Raw genomic sequence first — 13,383 nt, 5'->3', positions numbered from 1 at the left:
GATGTTCCACATGGGCAAAGTTAGGCTCACGACCGGAATGATCCTTGGCAATAGCCTCGGGGGTAGCTCTGCATACGTGTGACCAATGATCATTTGATCCACAGCGGTAGCATATGTCTATTTCAGTGGAAGTCGATTGAACAGCAGATTTTCCATTGTTCTTGAAGTTTTGGGCCTTAAGGGCAAGGGGTTGGGGCTTCTGGGTCAAATTTGCTCCCTTAGATGGACCTTGGCTCTATTAACCTTAGGCATGTGGTTGGGCTTGCCGCCCATTGTCAAGACCACGATGATTCTTTCGTCGTTTATGGTTGCTATAATTGGTTGCATGGGCTTCAGGCGCAGCGTTCAAGCCAGTGGGTCGAGCTTGATGATTTTTCATCAAAAGCTGGTTCTGCAAGACAAATATTAGTGGCATGGAAGGTCAAATAGGTCTTTTTCAGGAGATCTGATTCAGTTAAGTTCACTTTACATAACTTAAGTAATGATCAGATTCTACAAACTTCAGAGTTGTATTCGTTCACGGACTTAAAGTCTTGGAAGCGTAGATGTTGCCGGTCGTGTCTTGTTTCTGGCAAGTAAATGTCTTTCTGGTGATCAAAACGATCGGCCATAATAAGTCAGAGGGTGGGTGGGTCTTCCTCAGAAAGGTACTCGGTCTGCAATGCATCATGGATATGTCTTCGAATAAAGATCATTGCAGGAGCTTTCTGAGCTTCATCGACGAGTTTGTCGTCGGTAGGTGACTCGATGGTGGCTCTAATACCCTTTGCAGTAAGATGGAGATTCAAGTCTTGAACCCACTTCAGGTAGCTTCTTCCAAATACTTACAAAGCGGTGAAATCAAGCTTGTTCAAGTTCAACATGTACCTAAAATGGAGGGTACAACAAAATGTGGTTAGTCATATGGTAATCTATAGACTTACATCGTAGAACATTCAGGTTCTATATATATGTATTGGTTTAATTTAAGCATGAAAGCTACAGGTTTCATGTGGTAAATTTTGAATGAAAACTTCAAGTTTCAAAGGCACTAAATATGAAACTACAAGTTCAATTTAGTTTTATGAACGATTAGTTCATAAAAGAGAGGTTCCTACAAGAACATAAAATGCAATATACTGATTGAAGTGTAGTGGATTTAAGTTGCTTCGGGAACTCAAGTGTGAGAGCTTTAGGACTACGAAAGGATGTCAACGGTTCAAAGTATGTAAATAAATTATTGAATCGTTAATGTCCAAAAGTGATCTTCAGGTCAATAATTTTGGATTAATTATCAAATTAATGGATTGCATGTCACTTTTAATTAATTCAATAAATTGGGACCAAACAAGGTCGATTGTGGAAGCAAAATAATGACAAATGGGTCATACTAGCTTCAGTTGGTGATAAACCAAGTGATAATTAAATTAGAATTAATTAGCGTAAACCAAAGTACCCCAAAAAAATATTTGGGCATGATTTATAATGCAAGGATGCCAAAAATTGGCATTGGGTCGAAAAAAAATAACATGGGAATAGGCTCTACAGTTCGGCTACAGACTTATTAGGCATCGGGGAAGGCTACAGGCTTCTGGGCCATGTGGTCTAGTGAGCCCAGCAGCAAAAGTTGCTGGCTTTGGGCCAGAAAACCATGCACGAGTGTAGGCCCAGCGTGTGCTGGCTTACGGGTTGGTGCGGAGAAGCCCAGTAGAAGTTGGGATTTGGGTCTTTGGTTAAGCCAAGTCAAGCCCAACAGAAAAAGCTACGGGCGAGTGGGTTAAAGGCTAGGGCGAAGCACAATAAGCAATAGGCTGCTGCGGGCAGGCCTGTCATGGGTCAAGGGAAACCCAGCAGTTCTGGGCTGCTGGAGATGGGCTAGGGACACGTGGGACAGAGCCAAGAAGGCTGCAGACTTCTCGGTTTGGGCTGGGGGACTTCAAGCCGGTGTAAGCCTACTAGGCCGAAGGTCTAGGGTGTATGTGCATGAGAAGCAAAGCCCAAAGGGTTGTTACCGTGTGGTCTAAGGTTTCAAAACGACACCATTCCATGATTTGCTCCACGTGGCTGGGTTGCAAGCCAGTGCGATGGTTCGGCAGTGCGACTGCAGTGCTGTAGAATCCCAGATTTGTTGTTTTTTTGTTCTTTTTTGACATCTTTAGGGTTTGAAAAAACCCTAAATAGCTTCTAATTTTTATATGCTTTGACTCATAAATTCCACATAGCACAAATAATTGCGTAATGCATGAAACATGTATATATATACATATATATATATATATTGACAAATTTATGAATCATATCCAATATATATATATATATATATATCGGAGGGAAAATATAAATATAAGGGGTTCATGCATCATGGGGAATGTTTTCATGCTTCATGGACGTTTCAAATATCTTACTTTATTTTAAGCGTACTTAATTAGCAGAAAACAAATAGAAGCCTTTGAATTTTGTAGAAGAGAGCCTCCTCCTACGATCCTTCAGTTTCTTAACTTCTGACAAGAGCGTGCTGATAACGTGTTGTATGCCTATTTGACTAAACTATTCTAAGGGAATAGAAAGGGGGAGGCCGGTGGCAATAAGAGAGAGAAGCGATAAATTTAATTGTGAGGTGTATGTTGTATCACCTCATTGTGCCTTTATTTATAGTAGTAGGATATGTTAAATCCTTACCCTTTTAGGATTACAACTGTAATATGATATTAACTACTGAAGGGAGTATTCAAAGATATCCCTACATACACTAGGATTTAGACAATCACATTCCTATTCTAAATATGACTACAACACTATTTGAAATCTTATTATTTTTTTTTCTCCAAATGAAAACTTAGTTTGATTAGTATAAATATAATACCAAACTTAACTTAATTAGTCAGCCGAGTTCATTCGTTAGACTTTGTTTGAGAAGTTCACGAGTTCAAATCTCATAAACACAGTGAAAAAAAAAATCTTCCAAACTTAGCTTTATGTGCATGTATTAACCTTAGTCCTACTCTCCTAAGGTCTTCATTTCGAGAACAGATGAGGACTAAATACATATTAGCCACAAGATTATATTGGTTTATATCTAATGGCTTCAAATATTTAACAACTTAATTAATAAAGCAAAATAAGAAAATGGGTTTTTAATAATTCATGGATTTTAAGTTGGTTTTCCTTTATCAAGTTGTGAAATATTTTAAGCATTTAGATCTAAGGAAAACTAATGAAAAGGGCTTGAAAACTTTGAGTTTTAACGATAAGGACAAAATAAAGGGTAAAGTGAAAAGTACCAGGATTGACTTTTTAGTGTAAAAATGTGATTTTTCGTCAAAGTGAACAGTACCGCGAGCTTTTCATTAAAACTCCCTTAGATCTAAGCTAATATAATCTTGTGGTCAATATACATTTAGTCCTCACATGCTCTCAAAATAAGAACCTAAAGAGAGGAGGACATGTATTAACCATCGCTACATTGTGTACACATAATTAAATGTATAAAACCAGAAAAAAAATCTAAGCAAGTGTTAAATATTAAGTTGATGTACGGCATAATTTTGTTATAGGTTAATGTTTCCTTGAGAACAGGACTGGTAATTAGGGCTAGTTTGGTATGGGATATCTAGGGCTGATTTGGTATGGGATATCGAACCGAAAACTGCATATCAAGTCCCAAACCAATTATTTTTGGGATGAAAATCTGACGACCGATCCTAAACCAAAATTTGGATATTCCTGAAGTTTGGGATTCACAAAATATTTTTAGTATTTCGGGATTTCCCAAAACCGAACTTGAACTCATCCGAACCTGGATTAAAACCCCAATTTAAAATCAGAGACTGTGAGTGAATCGTTCAAGATTGAAGGTCGAGAAAGAGACAGAGTGAAGAGATAGTTAGACCTTCGTCTTCCTCCTGACCCGAACCCCTAATTCGAAACCCTAAGCCCCAATTTGAAACCCTAACCTTAATTTGAAACCCTACACACAGAGAATCGCTGGAGAGAATTAGAGGTCAGGATGAAGTAGTAAGGTGTTGTGGTGGCCGGGGTGGAGAATGTTGGTCGAAGTCAGATTGTGAGAGGATGGGTGGGTGGGTGGCCTTTGAGCTTTGAATTCGAGAGGAGAGACAGAAAGAGACTGAGACTTTGGCGAAGGTAGAGATGGGAGAGAGTGAGATGGGAGAGACTTTGTCTAAAGAGTCTGAGTCTTTAGACAACACCCATGTGTTTTTCTGCACACTCTACTTATTTTAATATTATATAATAGGCTATTCTTGATATGTTTGCAATTTGCAGTTTGTTTGATAGAAATTTAGACAGCTCTTGATGTGCTTTTCTGTACACTTTGCTTATTTTAATAATATATAATATATATTAAAGTTTGGTTCAGGACATGGGTTTTCTGCACACATCATGTGCTTAAGCACTTTCATACACACTTTTCTACACCATTATAGAAAGGGGTGTGCTATCCACACACCCCATTTTACTTCTCACACACCCCTTGATAATTTATGTTCGTTGATCTTCTTCAATTCATTCGATCCGACGGCCGAAAATCAAAAAGGTGTGAGAGAAGAAAAATGGGGTGTGTGGATATCACACCCCTATAGATATTTATTAAAGTTCGGTTCGGGACTTGGATACCGAATGGTGTTAAGATGTGAGATCGAATCCCATACCGAATAATTCGGGATCGGTTCAGTTTCAGTACTAAAATTTTTGAGATTTTCGGTTCGGGCTTTTCTCGGTTTGATTTTGGTTCAATTTCGGTATGGTTTGGGATTTTCGGTATTTTTTTCCACCCCTACTGGTACTAACCACTTCTTATGTAGACCCCCTCTGGAAAATCATCTGGGATTTTCCCTCTGATGCTGTTGGTGACAGCAACTACTCCTCCCAACTCAACAACCGGCCTGAAGTTGCTCTATATTAATCAACAAAGAAAGTTACAAACTAATTAAATTGAAATTTATACAACATTAATTTGTGAGAAACTAGTTATTGTGTACATCAAACAATCAAATAGGGGTGTTTTAGGCATTTAGAAAATTTTAAATGTGTTAAGTCAAACATAATTAATAATTTGTTGATGTGGAATCTAGTAAATGGGTTTTATTTGAGTAAAAAACTTATGTCGGATTTTATGTGAAGAAAATTAAGTTTAGGAGCTAAAGTTATATTTTCAATATAATATATCTAATATATTCCCTAATGTTATTCGTTCGGTCTTCTTAGCAAGTACATACAAAGCAAACAACCTTGAAACCCTAAATTCACATGATACACGACGTCAGAGCCTCAAGACAAATGCCACGTGATCCATATGATTTTACCAGAGAGGAAAAATAGAGGGGAGATTAAGGGCTGGTTTGGTATTGCTGTGCTTTGAAAAAAAACTGCTGTGAGAATAAGCGGCTGTGTTGTGAGAATAAGCGGCTGTGAAATAAATCAGTAGAGTGTTTGGTAAAGTTTTTTGTAAAAGTGCTTTTGGAAAAAAGAAAAAAACAGTCTGATAGTGGGTCTTTTCATTAAAGGAGCATGTAGCTCCGTGTGCTTTGAAAAAAAACCAGTTTTCCAAAGCTGCAAATAGCAGCTTCAGCTTTTTCTTTTGATTTCAGCTTATTCTCATAGCAGCTTCCAAAATAAACCCTTTTTTTTTAGTTTACCAAACATTGGGTGCTTTTTTTTTAATCACCTCACTCCCAAACCACCCCTAAGGCAGAAGCTAAAAACAACACCAGTACTCTTAATCAACAGCACACCAATCTTAATAATAATGTTAAGGATTAAGTATAAAGAAAATATCTAGCGATTACTTAATGGACATTAATCTCTGTCATATCATTAAGGGCGATCACAAGCCAACAAAGCTCCTTGTTTTGCGAGGTCGGAAGGAGAAATGTTTATCGTACGCAGTCTTATCCTTTGCAAAAAGACTTTCTATAACTTAAACCCATAATCTTTGGATCATAAATGAGCAACATTTTCATTGTACCAAGTAAAAAAGATGAAGATTCGTTTGAGCTTAAAAGAATCTTTCCTTGTCTAATGCTTTTCGTTTAGTGTTGCTTATTGGACATTTGTCTCTATCATAGCTGGATGAATTAATCGATTAGGGGTAATCCTCGTCGGATTATCTATCCGGATTCCGGGGTCAACCGATCCTATCCTTTCATAATAAATCGTGTGGTGAGGATTAATTTTCATTTTGTTTTTGTTAACGAAGCCCAGCCCCTTCTTTCTGGACTTCTCCTGATCATCTTATCTCTCTTTTCTGAATCTTTGTATATTCTACCTGCTTCTTTTCTCCATCATTCTCTCTTTCACAATTGTTCTCGTTGATGATAAACTTGAAATGAAAAGGTTAAAAAAAGTTGGAAATGAATTGATATAATATTTTTTATAGAAAACTTTAACGAAAAGATTTCAGTACTATTTACTTTAACGAAAAATTACATTTTTACGTTAAAAAGTCAATACTGATATTATTTACTTTATTTTTTATTTTTTCATTATCGTTAAAACTCAAAAATTTTAAACTATTTTCATTAGTTTCTTATTTTCATTCGTAGGGACTGATGCAGCTTCCCGCGAATCCATATTTTCATGACTTCCATGGCCGACTGGTAAACCCCATCTCCGCCATCTGATCTGGTTCTCTTCCTTGTTGTCTTTGTTGGGTACCTTTTAGTTGGGGATTGGAGGAACGAGCTAGGTTTCAGTGTTTTAGAATCGGCTGATTCCAAGGAGCTGTGGAACGGAAGGAGACGGGAAGAGAAAGACGAATGGAACCGTGGAACGGGAGAGAGAATTCTCTGGTGCAAAGTTGAAGAAAAAATTGTAACTTGATTCTGGCCTCATGATCTATTACAAATGGCCAGACATCCCAATCCCTTGATTAGTGGTTAGAAAGTTTGGAATATGCTGTAGACATAAGCCAACTGGCTGAGAACGGTGGGAAGTCAAAGATGATGTGCCAGTTATACGAAAATTACAAAGATGATGAAGCTCTTAATTATGTAATCTTCAGTAAGACAAACACGGACACTTTGAAAAGTAGACATGTTAAAACTTTGGGCTTCTACTATATTTTTAATAAAAAATTATTTTTTCAAAAAATACTTGGAAGTGTTTCTAATTATCTTAAAAATACTTTCGAACAACTTTATCTTATTTTTTAGACTTCTGAAAATTAAACCACTTGAGCAGAACTCGCGTATACTCGGGAGCGTGCAGTCCTTGAGAAGGCCACCAGTGGATATAATTCTAAATCTTGAAAAAGAGAAGGTTATTCTCAACAGTTAATTTTTATGATCACAAAATTTATTCGTTGGGCTATATTGAAAGTTACTGTATTACATTGATCTTGGGGTGTTCTAAAATCTAGTGGAGGGATCATTTTTTCAAGATATTACAAGAAACCTTCCACACAAAGGTTTCATTATTATCAAGTATAGCTATGAAATCTAGCTACAGAGACTTTACGTTGGTTACTGTCAGTAGATGTGAAATCACCCAGCTTTAGATTAATCAATCGGAGGTTGTGGTTGCGAGCTTCATCCGGAGAGTTGCAGCGGCAGCACGCTCTTGTTCTAAACAGTGAAGATAGCCGTCCACTAGAAAAATATAGAGATCAAGTATCAGAAATGTTACGAGCACAACCAACGTATGAAATGAATGCCGAGTATCAGTAACAAGCCTGACGAAGCTGTAGAGACTTCTAAATGAAAGACTATTTAAAGAGCCGTATATTGAGCAGGAGTAGACATATCAAGTTACAGAAGTCGGAAACTAGCTCCACTTGAACATGGAGTTACATATACAACAGTCCAGAACTAGTTAAATGATTATAGGTGCTGAAGGAGGCAAGGGAATATGTGCATTCACATGCAGTTTTGAATACGACTATCTCTTGGCGTAAAATAATGAAAGGGAAACGTACGGCGAAAAGTGGAAGAAACTATTAAGCCAAAGTGAAACCTGCTATCATTTAGAGTATGGGCCTCGTTTGGTAGATGATTGAATTGGGATGGATAAACTACTAATTTAAGGGTACGTTGAACGAAGAACTAAAAATTGTGTGCAATTTAGAGTTAGAAGTCGCTCGTAAAGAAACTCCCACCCCCTCCCTCCAACCCACTAAAGGGAGTTACTGTTCACTTTGGGGATTGAATTGCTTATAGCGTAGGGGGCTTTTTAGGGGTGGAATTGCTCCCAACAAGGGCAGCACATGCTGCATTGATGGCTCATGGAAGAAGCTATACAAGTTGTTGTCAAGGCACTTCTACTTATATCATGTAATTGTAAACCTGGATGGATCAATGTTAAAATGCAATATGCAAGATTGATATGTGATTCAATCCTGGTTCTTCACAACAAAAATCAAAACACAACAAACTGAGAAAAATAAACGAAGACAGAGTATTTGTACAAAATCTTGCACGAGGAAAAAACCCTCCAAACAAGAGAGGAAAACCTCAAGGCACACAACCAATTTCACTAAAAAACTTAAGGACTTAGACAAGACTCAATTGATACTTTCTTACACCACAAAAGAAGCTTGATCAAATATTTTTGTCTTGTAGAATGCACCATCTTCACCTTCTCTTGGATGAATACCAATTCACGCAAGTTGATGATCTTCCTCACAGGCAAAGCTTACACAATGTTCCATGATGAATGAATGATGTGTTATGCTCTCAGACTATCACCTATATAAATCTAAGAACCTAACAGCCTTTTGTTTCTCCCCCTTGACCTTATAAAACAATCTCACAATTTTGATTAGAGTGCAAAAGGTGTCATGTAAAACTCCCAGCGCAACCCTTTATATACTAGGTTAACTCTTTTACCTAATAAACAAATAGATTTACCTTATTTAAACATCTTCCTTATTTAAGACACTATGCATATTTGTATAGACTTCTAGAATCCCACACCAAATCAATCTTTAATAGGAAAACAAAACATATATGAATGCAAATGATTCTTATCAGAAAAGAGCTTTGCCGTGTAACATTAGTCAATCATGCTCCTCATTTCATGCAAGCTCCACCTTTGCATGTTACAATTAATCCTAAGACTAGGAATAACCAACTTACAGACTCTTTACATTTGCTAGGCAATAGCCAACTTAATTACACTTTCATATCATCATGCAAAGAAGATAAAAAGAAGAAAGCAAGAAGCTAACCTATTCATTTGGATATGTGCAACGTCAAACAATATACTTATATGCCTCTAGGTTATTCACTACAAACAATTACTTGTCCCTTGTGCAGTATGGAACTTTATTAACACATAAAGGAAATGAATTTAATCCATGAGACACAACTTAGCGGTTGAAATTGGCATGACTAGGCTTAAAAAGCAAAACCAGAGCTACACTTCTTAGAAACTCTTACCTGTCTTTGTAACACTTGCAAACTACACATTCATAACATATTTACCACCACTAGCCCATTGAAAGTCATCAGCTTCAAAAATAACATCAACATGTTCTTAATGTGATCCTATACATGATTCTGCGAAGTTATATGCGTCGAAAGACAAAACAAATGTTTGTACATTGTAAGGTTTAATTCCAATTAAACAAATATGTGTCTAACGCAAAAGGCATCCAGACCACATGCATTGCATTACAATTATCTCAAGCGGCCTACACCGCCTTAATATATTTCAGACATAATTTTTGTCATATAAATAAAACATCCCATCTGAACAATAACCAAGATTGTGATATTTGGATCAAGAATGCAGATGCTTAGCAAGGTCCTCTTCAATCTCATATTCCCTTTCCATTTTTCCTATATCACACAACAAATTTTTCAAATTTAGACGGAAATAACAAAATCCGCCACACTCTACTAACACAGTATCTAGTCCCAAATAATAACGCAAGTTTAGTAGCAAAAAGTCACCATTCTGGCCTGTTTTTGGCCAACTCTCATAATCTATGACAATTCATGCTGCATTCAAATGTGATAACTGTTAGAGTAAGCTAAAAATGGGTCACTGTGAGCTATGACTTCACAGATTCACACAGAATTTAGATGAAATACTAGTACAAGAATGAAGGATGATGATTGAGAGAAGAGAGAGAGAGAGCAACAGAGAATATGACTCTGAGATTTTTATTCACACACATTCACCATGACATTCGGTAGAGATGGAGTGAAGGAATACCACTCTACTTCTAACGGTTATACACTTTGGCAGTATTCAAAATACATCAAGGCAATCTCAGCCTTCCATCATACACCCTATGAGATGTAGAAACTTGGCACCTTACTTACTTAAGACCAATGAGACTCAAATAAGAAAGATACAACCAAATCAGCACTTAGCTAATTATTCTAGCAATATGAGCTACAATTATAACTGCCACATCAGATCACAATTTACACACTAACAGCCCCCTTTAAATTGTGAACTGATTTCACTCCAAGAAGTTCTCTGAGATAGGTGAATTGCTCTCTTGCTAATGTCTTTGTAAAGATATCAGCAACTTGCTCCTTTGTAGGACAATGAACCAAATCAATCACTCTTTGATGCAATGCCTCCTTTGTGAAATGATACCTCTTGTTTATATGCTTGGTTTTCTGATGAAAAATATGATTCTTAGTGATAGCTATGGCTGAAGTATTGTCACAATTCATTGGTGTTGCAACAGATTGCACTTCACCAAAGTCTTCCATAACAAACCTTAGCCAAGTAGCAAATGTTGTTGCCTCAAAAGCACTAATATACTCTACTTCAGCTGTGAATAAAGCAACACATTGTTGCTTAACAAAAGCCCAAGAGAAAACTTCACTGCCAAAGGTAAAAGCATACCCAGATGTGTTTTTCATGTTTTCTTCTGAACCACTCCAATCACTGTCACAAAATCCTATCAGAATTGCTCCTTTGCCTTTCTTGTACTCCAAGCCAAAATCAAGAGTCCCCTGAACATATCTTAGAACCCTCTTTGTTGTCCCATAATGCTTGTTAGAGGGACAATGCATGAACCTTGCTAACAAACATGCAACATACATTATGTCAGGTCTAGTTGATGTGAGATACAACAAACTACCTACAATTTTTCTATGTTGAGCTTCATCTGCAGCTTCATTTCATCTTCCTTTCTCGATTTATCACTTGGTACCAGAGGTATTCTCACAGGTTTACAATCCTGGAGTCCAAATTTTTTCAACAGAGATGAAGCATACTTTCTCTGGTGTATGAAAATGCATTCTTTAGTTTGCATTGCTCATATACCAAGAAAATGATGTAGAAGTCTCATATCAGTCATCTCATATTTATGCATCATATTAGCCTTGAATTCATCCATTAAATCTTGATAGCTTCCAGTGTAGATTATATCATCAACATAAATGGACACTATAATCATATATGAGTCTCCTCTACACTTGGTATACAATGTTGCCTCGCTAGTACTCCTTTTGAAACCACACTATGCAAAGTATGAATCAATCTCTCCATACCAGGCCCTAGGTGCCTGCTTCAAACCATACAAAGCTTTGTGCAGTTTGTAAACCTTATCCTTCTCTCCTTACACAATGAACACATATGGTTTATCTAGATACACCTCATTTTCAAGTACACCATTTAAGAAAGCTGATTTCACATCCATCTGAAATAACTTCCATTTGTTCTTTGCAGCCAGTGCAATCAGAGTCCTTATTGTGTCTAACCTTGCAACAGGTGCAAAGGTTTACACCAATTTTACCCCAATCACAGGTTTATCAGATGGTCTCCTTACCAATTCCCATGTCTGATTCTTCTCAATCATACATATATCATCCTTCATTGCCTTCTTCCATGTTTCATCCTGTGCAGCCTTATCATAGCATTCTGGTTCAATGATACACAAATGACATCCTTCATAAATCTCACTTAAGTTTCTATATCTCAGTGGAGTATCATCATACTGAGGTATAGAGACAGAACTAGTTGAATCACCAGAGACAGTAGCTGAAAAACCTTCAATTTGGATTTAAGCTCATTCAGATATAACATGTTCCATGAAGTATGAACCTTCATCAACTTCATTCATTTCCATAGATTCATTTGTAGAAAATGGGATGCACACTTCATTGACTTTATGTTTCTCCCAGTTCCATTTGCCATTCTGATCAAAAATCACATCTTTTGAGAGTATCACCTTCTGTGTTTCAAGATTAAACACTCTATATCCTTTCTCACAAGTACTATGTCCAATGACGATACTAGTGACACTAGTTTCTTCTAGTTTATGCCTCAAATTTCCTGGAATAAAGGAATAACACACTGAGCCAAACACTCTCAGGTGTTTAATTCCAGGTTTTCTTCCACTGAACTTCTCAAAGGGTGTAATATTCTCCAATGCTTTTGTGGGACGCCTGTTTAATAGATACACAGATGTGTTCACTGATTCACCCTAGAGATTATATGAAAGGTCTTTCTCATGAAGCATGCATTTAGCCATCTCCATTAAAGTTCTGTTTTTCCTTTCTGCAACTCTATTTTGTTATGGAGAATATGCAACAGTGAGCTGCCAACCTCAAAGATTCACAGAACTTTTCAAACTTATTTGAAGTGAATTCTCCTCCTATATTAGTTCTTAATTTCTCACAGAATATCCATTTGAAGCTCTACCATAGCCTTAAACTTCTTGAACACATGGAAGACTTCTGACTTGTGTCTCAAGAAATAGATCCAACACATCCTTGAGTATTCATCAATGAATGTAATGAAGTGCCTATTTCCACCTATTGTTGGTGTTTGCATAAAGCCACACACATTTGAGTGTATTAGCTCAAGTGGCATCTTTGCTCTCCATGTTGATTCTTTTGAAAAATACTCCATGTGATTCTTTCCCAATGCACATCCTTGACATACACCTTCATTGTCATGCATTATAGGTAATCCAAAAACCATATTATGTTCCTGTAATTGCGTCAAACTCCTATAATTTAAGTGTCCAAACCTTTTTGCCACATTGTAGCGCACTAATGTACATTAGCTTTTAATACCAGTTGATCACTGGATTTGAATACTAGTGGAAATCACATGTTCTCCTTTTGCTTCACCCTAATCACTAAGTTTTTCAGTGTTCTGTCATCAAAGATATTCACCTTGTAATCACCAAACACAAGAAAATACCCATGTTCAGTCATCTGTCCAACACTGAGTAAATTCTCTACAAGTCCAGGTACTAGCATGACTTCTCTTATATACCTTTTTCCCTTCTCAGTGTCAATAACAAGAGTTCATTTGCCTTTCACATCAACTAGAACCCTTGTGCCAACTTGTACTTTTGCTTTAATACTTCTGTCAATGTCCACAAGCAGATCCTCTCTATAGGTCATATGATTGATGCATCCACTATTTATATATCAGATGTCACTCACAGCTTTCACTTCAGTTGTTTGT

This window comes from Malus domestica, chromosome 08 (assembly GCF_042453785.1).
Source record: "Malus domestica chromosome 08, GDT2T_hap1".
Taxonomy (NCBI): Eukaryota; Viridiplantae; Streptophyta; class Magnoliopsida; order Rosales; family Rosaceae; genus Malus; species Malus domestica.
Note: the sequence above shows the minus strand (reverse complement) of the source record.